We start from the raw sequence: 17268 nt of genomic DNA, 5'->3' as shown, positions 1-17268 counted from the left end.
GAAGAAGAAGAAGAAGAAGAAGAAGAAGAAGAAGAAGAAGAAGAAGAAGAAGAAGAAGAAGAAGAAGAAGAAGAAGAAGAAGAAGAAGAAAGGTGCTAGGTCATATATCTCCTATAAATCTTGATCTAAAAATGACAAAACTGCTTCTAGGAATTGAAATGAAGTAATATCTAATGTTGAGTTATCTTGGATAGAGCCAGATAAACATTTTAAAATGTGAAATGAAGGTGAGTGAGATGGCTATATATGGAACATGTATATTGACCCCACCAAGGTTCTGGTAGCATTATAGAAAAAAGGCAGGTACAACATAAGCGCTAAAGAGGAAGAAGAGACATATAGTAAGTAAGCATCTTCGGGCATGACATAGGTGTTTTACTCATAAACTGATTGCAATTATGGGTGTTTTCAAAAGACCTACTTAAAATTTTGCCCATCCACATTTCATTATAGTCTGAAGTAGAAATTTCTGCTTCCTTTGGAAACTCATTTTGTCAAATGATGTTTTTCTGGAAGCTGTCCTGTGAGAGGATGTTTTTCTAAAACGGATACTTGAAAGGATGTTATGTTGGAGACATGTGAGAGGGCATGCGATGTTTTGCTGGAACTGATGCTTGAGGGCACATGATGGCTGGAAGGAGTATAAAAGGAACCCCGTAAACAGTGAGATGTCACTTTTCCATTATGACAACACTTCTCTGATCTTCGCTGTTTATTGGTAGGCTTTGATACTTTTTGCTGGTCTTCACTTGGGAGAGAGAAACACACCAAAGAACTTCTAAAGCTATTTCCTGATTCTGGCTGCTTCTGCTAATACATGCCGATTCTGAGAGCCTTGTAGTTTCTGCTGGATCATAACACTGCTATTGATTCTTGTTCGGTACTTGCTATTGAACTAGACTGACAGTATAGAGTAATGAAGAGTAAAATCACCTCAAAGAACTACTACTAAACAGCATTATCCTATTAACCTCTGTCCTCCGCTACCTCTGGTTGGTGGGCTGGAAGGGAGGCTGAAATATTTATGAATCCTAAATAAAGTAGGTTTAGAGAAAAATCTAAGCCTACATTAGACAAGCAGTTTCCCATGAGGCCTCAGTCCTCCAAGAGGGACTATTGACATGTAATAATTTGGGAGGGTGGTCATCATTTCCTTTAGGGTTGTACCCACTGACCAGTATACTATATTCAGTAATTAATCTCCCACCCACACTTGTATAAGCAAAACTAATGTATCCCAGAGACTTACAAACAAAAGGCAATCTATAGGTCAAGTGCAAATCACTTTCTGAGTATGTAGCTCTCTAAAGAGAATCATGAGGTCATGTCATATATATTTACAAACTGTACTCATTCATATACAGTTATACACTAGTATATATATACACATACACATAATAACATATATTACATATATCAACATATATCTTCCATATATCTTAATATTATAAGTTTATGTAAACACATATAAACTATTTACAGTTCCATTACTCTTTTTACTTTAAGATACTTTTTTTTTTAATTTAACATAGCACCATAAAAACCATTCAGAGGAAAACCAAATTGCCATTGCCCTGATTACTTTCCTCTTTCCCCTTCATCTATCCTTTGAAATAATATTTATAGACATAATAAGGAGAAAATGAACAACTATTGAACAGCTCTTCTGTGCCAGGCATTGTGCTGCTAAGTATTAGCTTACATTATCTCATTTTATTTTAGTGGGATTCTATCAACATCAAAACATCATTAACAGTAAACAGTAGAGTTACTGATGGTATTCCAAGTAATTGAAAACAAGCCTAAATTAAAACAATGTCTACAGTACAATTAGAATGAGAAGTTCTTTATATAAAAACCCAAATAATACAAGTTAAAATATACGAGTTCTGAAGAACAGTTCTCCTGGAAAAGCAATTCTGCAGTGATCATGATAGTTCAGAGCTGTACAAATTTTACAGTGTCAGAGAAGAGCTACATAAGCCTCACAGACAGAGAGCGGGGAGGGGGGAGAGGGAGAGGGAGAGGGAGAGAAAATAAATTAAAATTTAAATATCACATATATTTACCTATTTTCTAATTTATAGTAAATAAAATGGCTTAATTGTTATTAGATGAGAATAGAGAACTTGTGTTCAAACTTAACTAGTTAGAAAATAAATCATATCTGTCATTTCAACCCTTATACATGGTCTTCTTCTAGCTCCTTTTCCCAATCAATATCATCTTATGTATTGTATAAACCAGAATCAAGAGATTCATGATTAACTCATCCTTTCTCTATTTTCATTATTTCCATTTATTAAGCAAGAATTTTGATTTTTCTTCCTAATTGTCATTTTCACCACTTCCCTTTGTTCTTGTCACCTTGTCTATTTTGGTATATTTTCTCTTCTGTTTCCTGGTCCCTTCCATGTGGCCATGAAATAATTTATTTTATTAAATACAAATGCACACACACACACACACACACACTTATATTCCTTTGTGTGCTCATGTCTTTGTTGCAATATTCAGATTTGCCTCTCTGTTCCCTCAGTTTTGCTTTGAATGGCAGGAAAAGCTCTTAGAGAGAGAAATCTGTTTTTATATTGAGGTTGGATGAACCAAAATCTGTCTTTATATTGAGGTTGGATGGACCAAGAGTAGATGTGGGGGAGGGGAAATTTGGGAGTAATGGGGGGAGAAGAAAATGTTTCTTTTCAGTAGTGATAAAGAATCCATCCTTATGAATTTGCCTCTGATAACACTTCCTTGCATGATCAACCATAATAAAATGACAATTTTATTTAGGTTTTCTCTGTGTCTCAACGTTCATCAAATGCTCTGCCTGCAATAGACTGAGTTCTCATTTATATCTCTTTTAATTTGGTTCAAAATTATCTAAAGCATTAAGTCATTTTCTTCAGATTTACAGATTGGACTTTCTCTATACTCTCTTGAACAGATAATATAGAGTTCTTTATATATGTTTTTCTGTCTTGGTTGTCATCTTATATTGGCTTTTATAAAAGGTTACTAAACTTTACATATTTTACTTTGTTTTAATAACATTACAACCTATATTTTCTTATTCTGTGTTCTCTAGAATCTATGAAAACTATGGTCCTACTGTAGGTTTTATAAGTGAATAGAGAAGTTTGTAATATTTTATTGAAATGTAAAATCCTTATCCTAATTTAAGCCACACTTACTTGCATATGAGCCAGTCTTCGGTTCTCCAACAAATTTGTCCATATATTTGATTGGAAATTTTAACTCATTTTGATAGATTCCAACATAGTACCTATATGCATGTTAAAGTAAATTTTGTTCTTAAATCCATGAAATTCATGCAATGATACTAAAAATTGGGGACAGAAAGCAAAATATTAGATATAAAGCACCTATTACATACTGAACAATTAAATAGTTTTCATAGTTATAGAAACACAATACTAAAATTATAGCTTTGTCTAGTTAAATATAAACAATCCAATTAAACTGCAAGATATTCATCTTGAATAAAGCTAAGAGAACTACAAAAATATGAAGGCACATTGGACAAAATGAATAGACCTTACTTTCAGTATTAATTTAGACTACCCAATGATGTCCTTTGCTTCCAAGGCTAAGATTCAGTGCTTGATGATGATGATGATGACGAAATTATTTTATTTACATTCCAAAAGTTGTCCCCATTCCAAGTCCCCCCTCTCCATATTCATCACCCCATCTCCCTTCCCCCCAGCCTCTAAGAGGGTGCTTTCCTTCATCCACCCACCCTCTCTCAACCCCACCAGCATCCCTCATCCCTGAATATTTGCTACATCTCTATGCCATGGGAAGCTGTTGTAAGCTATAGCCAACCATTAGAGACTTTGGGTGCTAATAATGGTGCAGGCCACTCAATCTAGCACCTAGAAAATTGCTTGTGCATCAGAAACCTCCAAAGGGTAATCAATAAGTAAAATCCTTTTCTTCTGTCACATATTGCCAGCCCTCTACTGAGAACTGACACAGGGAATTTTTCGATCTCAGTTCCAGAGTTCTTTGTGAAGTGTACATCTATAGATTATATGTCATTGTTAGTATTGTATTCTTTTTGTTTTAAGAGCACTGGTAACCCTTTTATTTTATTTTTGAATTTTTTATTAGATAATTTTTTATTTACATTTCAAATGTTATCCCCTTTCCTGGTTTCCCCTCAGAAAATTCCCTATCCCCTCCCCTTCCCCCTGCTTCTATGAGGGTATTCCCTCCTGGCTTCTTCCCAATTCCCTATCCTGGCATTCTCCTATACTGGGGCATGGAGTCTCCACAGGACCAAAGTCCTCTCCTCCCATTGATATCCCCCAAGGCTACATCCTATTGTATTCTTTTTAAAGATAAGAGAGGTGAGTCTTTGAAAATCTTAATAAAGTGTTTAAATTCAAACAACTCTGTAGATAAGTTCACTATGAGAATTTAAAATGTAAGCTGTATAAAGAACCTAGAGCTCTTTATACTTATTTAGTTTTATTTAGCATATTTAGTTTAAGATCTCTTCATATGAAAGCTTAATTGACTTCTTAGAAAGTATTGTTTTTTATCCATCATATTGCTTCTACTTCAATGAAGCTGAAAGAGAAACATTTTCCCCTTGCTTAATAAATACAGTAAAAATTATTTAATATTGGGGATTGGTTCTAATGCTTTGATTTAACCAGAAATCTGAGTGTCCAAATACTGAAGGTCCTTGTCCCCAGTTGTTTTTTGATTCATTAATAAAGATGCCAACATCCAATGGTTAGGCAAAGAGAGACAGGGTGGGATGCTTAGATTTGTGTGGGCTAGGATACAGGAGAGAAGAGGACAGATGGAGAATCACCAGGTTTCAGAGGGAAATGGATCAGATTTAGAGTTGCAGAAGGTAAATTAAACAAGATGTATGTGAGAAGGAATGAGGTCCCTGGAAGTGCTGCCCAGAACTATCTTGGGCAGCAAAGACTAGAGTGCCACCCAGAGGTAAAAGGGCAGCCAAGATAGATCATAGATTTAGAGGGTGATGAGAGAAATATATGATAGCCAGGCAGAAGATTAGAACTGTCCAGCCATAAATAAGCTAATGTCTGTGTGTGTGTGTGTGTGTGTGTGTGTGTGTGTGTGTGTCTCATTCGTGGACCCAAAGGGTTCCTGGGTGGGTGGTGGGGAAGCTTGTGATACGACAGGAGCAAAAATCAGTATAGCCCAAATTACCACTACAATTTAAGACTAAATAATTAAATTAATATAAAACAATTTTCCCATGGGTACTTATGTGAAAGATAACATTTATGGTTTTACATTTTATACCATTTAAGAGAATGGAATTATACGGTCCAACTTTAAGACTTGCATTGTCTTTATATCCTATTTATCATCATTTTATTTCCCGAGAGACAAAAATATAATGAAAACTACTAAAAGATTCTTAAATTTAATACATTTCATAGTTTTAAATAATTGAGTTTAATGTGTTTAAGCTTGATGATATGTGATTGAATATTTTATGTTTAATTTTTCACTGTTTTACTATTAAGTTTCTCTGACTAGTAGATTTTCTTTGAGATTTTAAGTGTTTCCAAATATATGGAAAAAATTCTTTGCCAAAATTTCTTTTTCTGAGATCTAAGATATAACAAATCCTATATATATATAAAGCATTTCAAGTTGGCTTAAGTGTAAAATATATTTAGTTATTGAAAATAAAAATAACTTTTTTCTTTCATATATCTGTTTGATATATAGTTTACTCCAAGGTTGATGTAAATATTTTTATTTATTTCACAAAAGAAATATGAATTTGTTGGTGTTAAATTTTTTTAAAAATTAGATGGATTTTCACTCTTAAATATAATAATATTAGGCTTCCTTATTGAAGGGCACATTAGTTGGGCAAAGATAAATTACTATTGGGTGCATGACCACAAGTATAACGAAAAGGATAGTAACAGACAAATCATGGTCAAATGCCTTGTTACTGCCAAACTTTAAGTAAGGCAAAGCTAGTCCATATCATTAGACATTAACTTATTATGTGATTTTCAAAACTAGTGATAAATCTTATTTCCCCTCACACCCTTAAAATTAAACTTTTGATTGCTGTCAAGATCCTCACAATCACCCTGGCTTATAACATTTCTGTGCAATGCATCATTTATACTACAGGATTTTATAACCACATAAAAGGCACTTGAAACTTTGGCTACTCTGAAAGCTGGATATTTTAGAGGTTAAATCACTTTGAAGTACCAACATTTACAGGAAAATGTAGCATCCAACACGTAGATGCTGGTGATGTATTCTATTATCAATATGATTCTAACAGCAGACTAAGATCTATACAATTTTATGAGATTCTATAACTGAACCTTAAAAATTTAGAGTTGACAGAAACTATAGATTAAAATTTTAAAAACGAGTGGTTTGCCAAGACATCTATTTCATTTATATTGTAAGGTTACCATATATATCACACATGTTTGAAATTCTTTTTTTCTTGTGTTTCTGAACACCTCAAGTGCATGCTCTTAGGAAGGAAGGATGTTAGACAGTGAGTATTTCCAGATGCCAGTAATCTGGGGACTGAGAGGAGAGTGGGTGTCAATGGGGAACAAGGCCTTCTCCCATCTCTGGAGGAGGAGTGCCCAGGGCCTGGGTTCTATCCAGCTCCATGTTCCCATGTCCTTATCTTGGGTGCTTCCAGTCAGAGTTGTGGCTGGGTGCAGGGGATATGGTTGGGTCTTCAGGAAAGGTAGGGTCCCTCCAGATGGGAAGAGCTAATTCTCCCTGTAGCCTTTCTTCCAATCTCATGGACTTCCCATATATCCAGTATAACCCTAAACATGGTCTTATTCATTAATAATGATGTGCAGTCAGAGGTCTTTGTTGGGATATCCTTACTCTTGGTGCCAAAATAATTTTGTTTTCATTATTGAGGTTTTAATTATGTTTATTGTTTATCCCCAAATTATTAAATACTCTCTTGTATAACAAATTATTTTAATGATTAATATGTATTTTCACTAATATGTGAAGTACCACTTCATTACAAAAATTTCCATAAATGTTGTCTGAGTCCATACATTTGTAAGTTATCAAACCTTTAGAGTAGCCACTTCTAATTATATGGCCCCTAGCATTTACATAAAATTTTTGCTAAAGATAGGCTCTAATTATCATATAGTCTTTGCCCACAGCCTCAACTATCTAGGATGAACCACAAAATTAGAAGAAGTTGTAAAAATATTTTCATGCAGCTTTTGTAACTAACAGTTCATCCACTGTAATGCATGTTTTTCACTTATCATAGAATTCTTAATAGGTTAAGATTGCTTCATTTTCTTAGCATATATGACAATAAAAGGAGTACATATTACTATAAGAAGTAAGTTGGCTGTTACAGTTTAGAATTGCATTGGTGTTTTGAAAGTAATCATACCAAGGACTATAACTTACTCTTAAGACAGCAGGTCTATTTTGGGAGTGTTCCCAAAGGAAACAGATGGAGATGTGAAGGTGTGACCTAGGAGGAAATTTCTGAATATAAAAAAGTGTTCAGTTATGTTGAGACAGGATGGATGAGCTAAACAATGATAATTGAATAAGATTTAAAGCAACCCTGTAGAAAGCTCTCAAGTTGAGGATGTTATCCTAAATCCCCAAGAAGCAATAAATCTTTGCATCCCTATCAGTCATTGTTCCTAAAAATGACCATATTTACAAATGATCTGCATACTCAGAATAGGCATAATCTGTGCATAATTAGTATCTTTTCTAATATCTGGGATTGAAGTCTCTTTGAGGAAGGATTTCAGGAGAGCAACATAGCCACTGCTAATGTAGCAGGAGGACCCAATGTGCTACTTCTGTGACTTGAATGAATTTAGAAACAATTAATTTAATTATTTATTGCATGTGTATGAGGAAGATGTACACAAACCTGTGTCTGCCACCTTGACAGACTTGTGTGATGACAAGTGATGACTTGTGTGTGAAGACAACTAAGAGGAGAGTTGATCTGCTTCTTCCATTTTGTAGGTTCTAGTGTCAAATTCAGGTCATCAAGTTTAGTGGTAAGCATCTTTTACTTAAGCATCTTTGTGGATTTTTTTTTTTTTTTTTTTTTTGTATGGGGGAATGGGACCCAGGATGGGAGATGAGAGGCAATTGAGTTATGTGGTGAATCCCAGGAATCAGACTCTGGAAACCAGCATCAGGGTGCCATGTTATTGGTGCCTGTAGTACTTCACTCTCCATCCCACTTTTTCCTTCACAAGGTTCACCTCCACGGGCCCTCACCCCATCGTTTTTTTACTGGTTTTACACTCTTTTAGTTCATGTCTTGAATGGTCATTCTAAGTACAACTATTTTATGATACAAATGAGTGGCATTCGGGTAACTTAAAATCATTCATCTTTAGGAACAGATTAATGCCATTGTTGTACAAATGATTATGGGGTAGGCCTCTTTACTACGCTTATTGTGAACAACATTCTACCTAGCCATAAAGTGTAAGGTTCAAACTATTGCACTGAAAATGGAAATCATACAAATTATGGACATCATGGATTTTGAAGCCCTAGTCTACAGAGTAGTGAGAAATTCAATTAAAATTCTATTAAAATGAAGTGACTGTTGATATTCCACTGTTGCAACACAAGGGGGCTAAGAGAGAAAGAATAATTGTTATACAAGTACCTGGAAACATAGAAGTGCCTTTGGAGTTGGTTCATGGGTTAGTTAATAAATAAATATAGATAAGTCTTTGAAATGAAGGCTGAGAAATGACTCTATTGCAGTAGGATAAAGGAGATTTGACTGAGGATTTAGAACAGGGTTCATGACATTTTCAGAAATTATCTAAGTGATCATAGAAGAATATGAGGCTTTCTTATTGACAGGACCAAATCTTTGCTAACCCAGTGAGGCTCACCTCAGCAGCTATGACATAGTGTTTGCAAGGGTTAAGTTTTTCCCTAAAGATGGCACTTTATCTGTCTTATGCCTTGTTTTGTTCTCATACATTCTTTCTACAATACCTCTTTGCTTGAACTATACTAAGACAACTAAAAGTATTTTATCTAGATTTCCATCTGACAGATTACTATTTTATGTCCAACCATGGCAATTTAATTTTAGTTGCCATTCCAGAACCAGAGATATTTTCCCATTAATGAATGTCAATACTTTCCATTGGCAGTTTCATCTCCAATGGAAAATATTAATTCCAGAAATCTTATTTTACCTTCTGCTTATACTTTCTTTTTATTTGGTGATAGTTAGACAATAGTCAAATGTGTTCAGAAAGAAGTCAAAGTCCCCTGTCATCTACAACACTGAGGGATTAAATAACTGCATGTCGAATAGACTGAAAACACAAAGGTAAAGACAAAGATTCTAAACCAGAAGAAATTTAAGAAAAATGAGAACTCCATCACTGTACAAATGAGAATGTGTAATAGAATAGCAGATGTTGTTCATCAAACCTAATCTATAATCCTCCAAGGAGTCACCACCCTCACAGAACAATTTAAACTACCAATTCCATACAACCTGTACTAAACATTTACATACTTCATTTTAGAACTATTAGGGATTATAGGGACCATGATGGTTTTCTCAGTAAGATATGAAAAATCTTGTTATCTATAGGGTAATTTAATTTGGTTATGGTTCTGCTCTATAAACTTATTAAATCCTAGATAAGAAAGTGCATGATAAAATTCCTATAAAATTTTGCTTAATATTCATAAATTATATGATAGATATAACCATCCATATGAATATGTGGTCAGAATTTTATATCCTCCTATATTATAATCTATTTATTGCAATCCATTTATTCCATTAAGAGAGATGCTATCAAAGACAAAAAATATTTCTTAAGTTTGTTCACACCAATATGTGTGGATTTGCTAAATTCAATTTACTAAATAGGTTTTTTGTAAACTCAGCACTGATATAAAAAAGAGCATCAAATGGGACATGACTTCTAGTTCTTAGCCATAAAGAACACAATAAAGGACTTGAAATCCAAATTCATTCTGAACATGATATAAAGATCTTTCTTATATGACCAGTAATTAGAAATTGAATGTATAATAAGTATGTATTCACTTTAAATTTTTAAATTTTTATTGATAGATAGAATATGCTAATCATTTGGAAATTTAAAATTCTATTTTAGAAAAGTACAAAGGAAATAAGAAAATTAAGTTTTGTCAGCAAATTTGCAGAAATTTGTAAATATATTCTTCCTTAAGATAGCATTCTAAATCATCATAACAGCCAATGTATATTTGTGTGTATTGAAAATGGAGTATACTTAAATACACATTTAAGTTAATAAACACAAAGTCTGTTACTTTCAGAGTATTCAGTTCACCCAATCTTGCCACAGCCTATTCAAAATAAAATTGTTCTGGAGATTTTAATATATCACAGTTCACAATTTATAATTTTTTATAACTTGTAATAATATTTTTAAAAGCTTTGGGATCACCAGAATGCTCATTAATATTAAATGAAATATTTTTTTCTTTATTCTAAATTTATATTTGAACATATAATATAACAATAAAGATTTTTAATCACTAAGAAAAAAAGCTATAGAGTATATGACTTCTCAGATCTTATTTGTCAATCCATTTTATAAGCACTTAGTGATATAACTATTTCCCCACAGGCTATCCTTTGAGACTCACTTCTTTCTTATATAAATAAATCTATGCTGACCCCCTTGGGATGTAAAAATGTACACTATGAGAGACTTAGTTGTGCACTAGGAGATCATTAAAATGGAGATTGAGAGATAGCTAATGAGAAAAGACATATCTGGGCCTCATACATAAGGATAGTTATGTAACTAAAACAGAGTCTTCTTTTCAAGGACTTGGTCACCATGTGTTTTTACTTAATGTAAACCATGCTTACAATGTTTGATATTTTATATGAGAGTCAACTTAAGTGATGCTGTCTAGATCCTACAGTGGACAAAATAATACGCAGAGCAATTTAATTCAGCAACATGTCTGCTCTGGCTGGAATACAGACACACCTTTAATCCCAGGAGACAGAGGCAAGAAGATCTTCAAGGGGAGCCTGGGACAAGAGCAAATTCCAGTTACAGAAAAGTTTTGGTTCATGTGTGGTGACATATGCCTTTAATCCCAGCACTTGGGAGTCAGTTCTGCTCAGCCAGGTGAGTATAGTGCAGTAGAGCCAGTCAGTCACTTGGGAGTCAGTGCAGTGAGTTCAGCAGAGTGGAGTTGAGTTTGTTAGTGAGTTTATGAAGTTTAGTACAGGTCAACGGAGACAGTTGAAACCAGAGAAAAAGAAGAAGCCTGAAGATTAGAACAAATTGCCATAGCTAGTTTGAGGTCAGAAGACAGATTGAATAATTTCTCTTGGAGAGATGTTTGAGCCAGAAGAGCTGAGTTGAAGCAGTCAGCCAGTGTTCAGAAAGAACTAGAAAGGTATGCTTATTCAGCAGTAAGCCTAGGAAATCACAACTCATCGGGGGAATAAAAGTTAATCTTACCTTAATATATAGACATTTTTAACATAGATACCCCATCAAAGGGCAAATGAATGCTTATATGGTTATAATCAAGTATTATTCAGTCATAGAGAAGAACAAAATTAAGTCATTTCCAAACTGTGAAAAGAAACCAGAAACATAATATTAATTGAAATAAACTAGAACCAGAAGAATAAATCTCACATATTTTCCTTTGTACATGCGCTTTTTAAAAAAGTGATAGACATGTCAGCACACACTAATAATCCCAGCATTCAAGAATCTGAGGCAAGCTGATTACAAGTTCAGGGCCAGCACTGGATGTATGAAGAGTTCTCTTAAGTCCCCTTTGGGACTCCATCCTGACAATAAGAAACACATAAACAAAATGATGTGAGAGTAGTAGGTAATAAATAATAAGAATATCTGAGAGAAAAGGAGAGTTACAGAGTGTGCAAATATGATCAGTGTCTTACTTGAAAATGCAAAAATGTCAGAATTGATTAATTATTCGGTAAAACTAATATTCTACTAAACTTAATTAACTTAAAAATATGTTATTGCATTTAATAAAATATTTAATTTTAATTTATAAAATTTGATTTTTATAAAAAATGCCAGATCTTTGGAATTCTTTATATAAAGTTCTAGATTGTTCAAATAAAAGACTAATTTTATGATTCTTAAAAATTTATTTTTTAGGTAATGTTAGAAACAGGCTTTACCTCATTTTAGAACTTAATAATATTTAATTAATTAGCTTAATATATATATATATATATATATATATATATAAACTAACTTTATATTAATTATCTTAATAGCTCTTTATTTTTTGCTAATAATACTATGTATATTAGGTAAAAGAAGGTAAGATGAATTTGTTTTTCAAAATCTCTTGTTGATGTTACACAAATTTATAATTACCATATATATTCAGTGCATTCATTTGCCCTTTGATGAGTATCTATGCTTATTTCATAAATTAGATAATGGGAATCTGTGATGAACTAGGGGCCATCCTTCCTATGTGTGGCATTTTATGTGATATTTTTTTAATTTGAATGTTCTATGAAGCTTTTAGAGGAACATCTATATACAGTGCCTGAACATATATACATTCTTATTAGTACCATACTAGACACCGTATTTACCTATATATTGGATAACTTTATTTACAATTTTATTATATTTTATATTCTTCTTCATATCCATCTGATTGGGGTGAGAAGGATTAACTTGAAGTTTTGACATGTATGTTCCTCATAGCTAAAATTGCAGAGTGGATGCTAGTTGCCTACTGAATTTTAAAAATCTGCAGCACACATAATTTTGGCAGAGGTAATTTTCCTACATTATTACAATCTGTTAATTATTTTTGAAAAAAGCATAATGTCCAACCTTATGTGTCAGTTTGGAAAAAAAGGGATTATGAAATATCTGGCTAAACAGGGTTTCTGTGCACACTTGTGGATATGTATGCTGAAGAGATTGCCATTGGCAACATAAAACTTAATAAAGATTTATTCTCCCAAGTATTGGTGGTTAGTGGACATTCCTTGAAGGCTTTAATAGAACAGAAGCATAACATGCAATTGAATTTACATTCTTTCCTGAGTGCTGCCTCCTTCCCTCACACTTCTGATCATTTAGATAGGGCTCCAAAGCTTACTTACACTGGTTGCATTTTATCCAACCACCGTTCCTAAACTTTTGAATTTATTCTGGAAGTTGCATTATCTGATTCTCTAGTTCTCCAATCTATAGTTTTGAACAATTTTTTTCAATTTTATTATTATTATTATTATTATTTTCTTTATTTACATTTCCAATGCTATACCAAAAATTCCCTATACCCCCCTCTGCCTATACGGCCAGATTTTCATGTTCTCCAGCCTTCTGATGGCATGGAATATAATGAACCTTCATAATCTCATTACAAGAAGATAGAAAGACTTCCCCTATTCATGGACCACCAGAATTCATATTATTTAAATAGGAGTGTAAATGAAAGCAATCAATAGATTGCAAAGAATCCCCTTTTCACAACTAGAAGCACAATGTACAAATGTTAAAATTCATTCAGAAGCACAATAGATCCACAATGGCCAAAGAATTTCTACAAAAAAAAAAAAAAAAAAAAAAAAAAAAAAAAAAAAAAAAAAAAAGCTGATTATTCAGTATTCAATTTTAAAGAATACCACAGAACCACAAAGTTTACTAATAAAACCAGAATGGTGTCAGCACACACACACACACACACACACACACACACACACACACACGGAGAAAGAGAGCAGAGACAAAGAAACAGACAAAGAGAGATGAAGAGACAGACCTACACACATACATGCACAGAGACTAATTGAATACAAGAGAGAACCTAGAACCAAATCTGACAAAAAATCTACTTATTAGTGATGGAGTCAACAACAACAAAAAGACACTGGAGAAACTTTATGAAAAAATGCAATTTAGCATTTAATAATTTGGTCATAATTTAAAGGAACTATATTAAATTCAAAACTAAGTATGATTTATAATAATATGATTAAGTAAACAAGAATAGGGAGTGACTTTTCCACAGTCCTTTATCTACTAGATATTTCAAATAAAATAGAAATTCTAAAAGGAGAAGAGTTCGATCTAATGGCAGTATAATTTATACGTAGTATATATATATTTGTGGGCAGATATTAAAGTGTCAATATCAATGGGCATAGTAAGGTGGAAGGGAGAAAATATCATGGGGTCTCATCCCTGGACAAAGAACCACAGGCAGCTCACGACTGCTCAGAGAGGGAGAATTGGCCTTTTCCTGGGTTGAGTCCCTTGTGGGTTCTCCAATTCAGAGGGCTCATCCCTGAAACCATATACGAACAAAAATCAAAACATAATCAGCAGATTTTATCTATGTATTTGTAAATGCACACACATATATAAATGATTCTATCAATCTGAAGGGGATAGGAATTGGGGGAAGGGTGCCTTGGAGGGACTGGAAAGAGGGAAGGGGGAGAAGTGATATAATTCTGTTTCAGTTAAAGTATTTTTAAAGGCTTTCAAAAATGCCAACTACATAAATTATATACACATAAGTAATTAGCAAAATATTTTATCTCCATTTTAGATTAAAAAACAGCAAAATAATCAGGCTTCTTTTTTTTTTGTGGTTGTTGGGAATTGAATTTTTTTTTATTATTTTCTTTATTTACATTTCAAATGCTATCCCGAAAGTTTCCCATACCCCTCCCCCCACCTCTGTTCCCCTACCCACCCACTCCCACTACTTGGCCCAGGCCTTGCCTTGTGCTAGGTCATATAGAGTTTGGAAGACCAAGGAGCCTCTATTCCCACTGATGGCCGATTAGGTCATCTTCTGCTACATATGCAGCTAGAAACACAAACCCAGGGGGTACTGGTTAGTTCCTGTTCTTAATCTAATGCACATCATGATAACGATGTTGTAACCCAGTAATGATTTCTTCAGTGATAGAGAGCGTAGTTCTATTTATCTGAGTAACTTTGTGCACCTAGGATTCTGAGCTATTGTCCTAAGCTTCATGTGAATTAAATTTATATTGAAAAATTAATTCTCACAAATCTCAATATTTTGTATACATAAGGAAGACTTACAAATAAAATTATTGTTCGGAACCTTCACAATCAAAACCCATTGTTAAACCATAATTTAACTTGGAAACATGTCCTTGGTGATAATAGGTTTTTCTATTGAGCAAGACAAATGAAGGTAAGCTATCAGTCTTTATAAATACAGTAGAAGCATGCCATTCATTTACATGTATTCCCGGAGTGATTAACTTATGGTGATGTCTGCTTAAGAGGAATCCAGGGAACAAAGTTGCTCTTGAGTAATTATAGAGTTTGGAGGATAGTGGAAGAAGAAAAGATTATTGCCTAAATATAATCTGTAAGAACTAACATGACAATATAAAGTAAAAGCAAGGAAAGTCCAAGGAAGTGTTTGAAAAATCAAGACCCTCTTTTGATGCTGGAATAGGAGGGTGACTCTTCTCTGAAGGGAAACAGAGGAGCTGTGTTTCTGGGGGAGAGGAGAGGTTTGGGGAAAACCAGGAGGAGTAAAATGAGGAGATTGTAGTTGTGATGTAGTGTATGAGAAAAATTAAATATGAAGAAAGATGAAAAATAACTTACTGGTTTAATGGCATAGTGGCACTTTCTAATGCTTTCCCTGGGTAAATTAACCTGAAATGCTCTGAGGCAAGGTTGCCTCATTAACTGAAGATCTTTCTATAAGAAGTTAGGAGGGCCAAAATTTTGACGGTGGGTTGGTCCTTCTAATTGTTCCTTTGGAAAACAAATACAGGGACCAAAATGTAGCAGAGACTGAAGGAAAGACCATCCAGTGACCTGTCCAATTTGAGATCTACCCCATGAGGTGGGCACCACACCCTGACATTGTTATTAATGCTATGCTGTGCTTCCAGAGAGGAGTATAACACTGTCCTTTGAGAGGCTCTACCAGCAGCTGACTGAGACAGATCCAGATACTCACAGCCAACCACTGGACCAAAGGCGGGGATCACTATGGGATAGTTAGGGGAGGGATTGAAGGAGGAGAAAGGGATAGCAACCTCATAGGAAAAGCAAGATTATTAACTAACCTGAACCCCTGAGAGCTCCCAGAGACGGAGCTACTAAGCAAAGAGCATGCATAGGCTGGTCCATGGCCCACAGCACATATGTAGCAGAGGACAGCTTTGTCTGTTCTCAGAGGGTGAGGATGTGCCTAATCCTGTAGAGACTCAATGCCCAGGTAAGGGGGCTTGTTTGCAGGAGAGGGAGAGCACCCACTCATACTCAAGGGGGAACTCTGTGAGAGGGGGAAACATTTGGGATGTCTAAAATAATTAATTAAATAAACAAAGAAGTTAGGATGAAACCCACAGTTTAATATAGGAAGATATAACTGGACATAAAGGTACCTTTAATCATTTGGATGTGAATGTTTAGCATTTTCTGATGCTTAAAATATGTTATGCTGTTAACAAAATGGACATGAAAGTAGGAATTCATATTAACTGCAGAAGTGAATGAAGGCAGAAGTAGACTGAAGAAAGTCTTCATTTTCTCTACGTGACTTCAGGTTGATAAATTTTTAAGTTATTTCTCTACTTTCAAGTATATTGTCGAACATTTTTTCAAGTGCTTCTCAGCTCTTCGGTACGCCTCGGTTGAGAATTCTTTGTTTAGCTCTGTACCCCATTTTTTAATGGGGTTATTTGAATTTTTTGAGTTCAGCTTCTTGAGCTCTTTGTATATATTGGATATTATTCCCCTATCAGATTTAGAATTGGTAAAAATTGTTTCCCAATCTATTGGTGGCCTTTTTGTCTTATTGACAGTATCTTTTGCCTTAGAGAAGCTTTGCAATTTTATGAGGTCCCATTTGTTGATTCTTGTTCTTACAGCACAGGTCATTGCTGTTCTGTTAAGAAATTTTTCCCCTGTGCCTATTTCTTCAAGGCTTTTCCCCACATTCTCCTCTAAATATTTCAGTGTCGACATCCTTAATCATCAGGGAAATGCAAATCAAAACAACCCTGAGATTTCACCTCACACCAGTCAGAATAGCTAAGATCAAAAATTCAGGTGACAGCAGATGCTGGCAAGAATGTGGAGAAAGAGGAATATCCTCCATTGCTGGTTGAATTGCAAGCTTGTACAACCACCCTGGAAATCAGTCTGGCAGTTCCTCAGAAAA

Source organism: Mus pahari, chromosome 4 (genome assembly GCF_900095145.1).
Source record: "Mus pahari chromosome 4, PAHARI_EIJ_v1.1, whole genome shotgun sequence".
Taxonomy (NCBI): Eukaryota; Metazoa; Chordata; class Mammalia; order Rodentia; family Muridae; genus Mus; species Mus pahari.
This window is presented reverse-complemented; position numbering follows the sequence as displayed.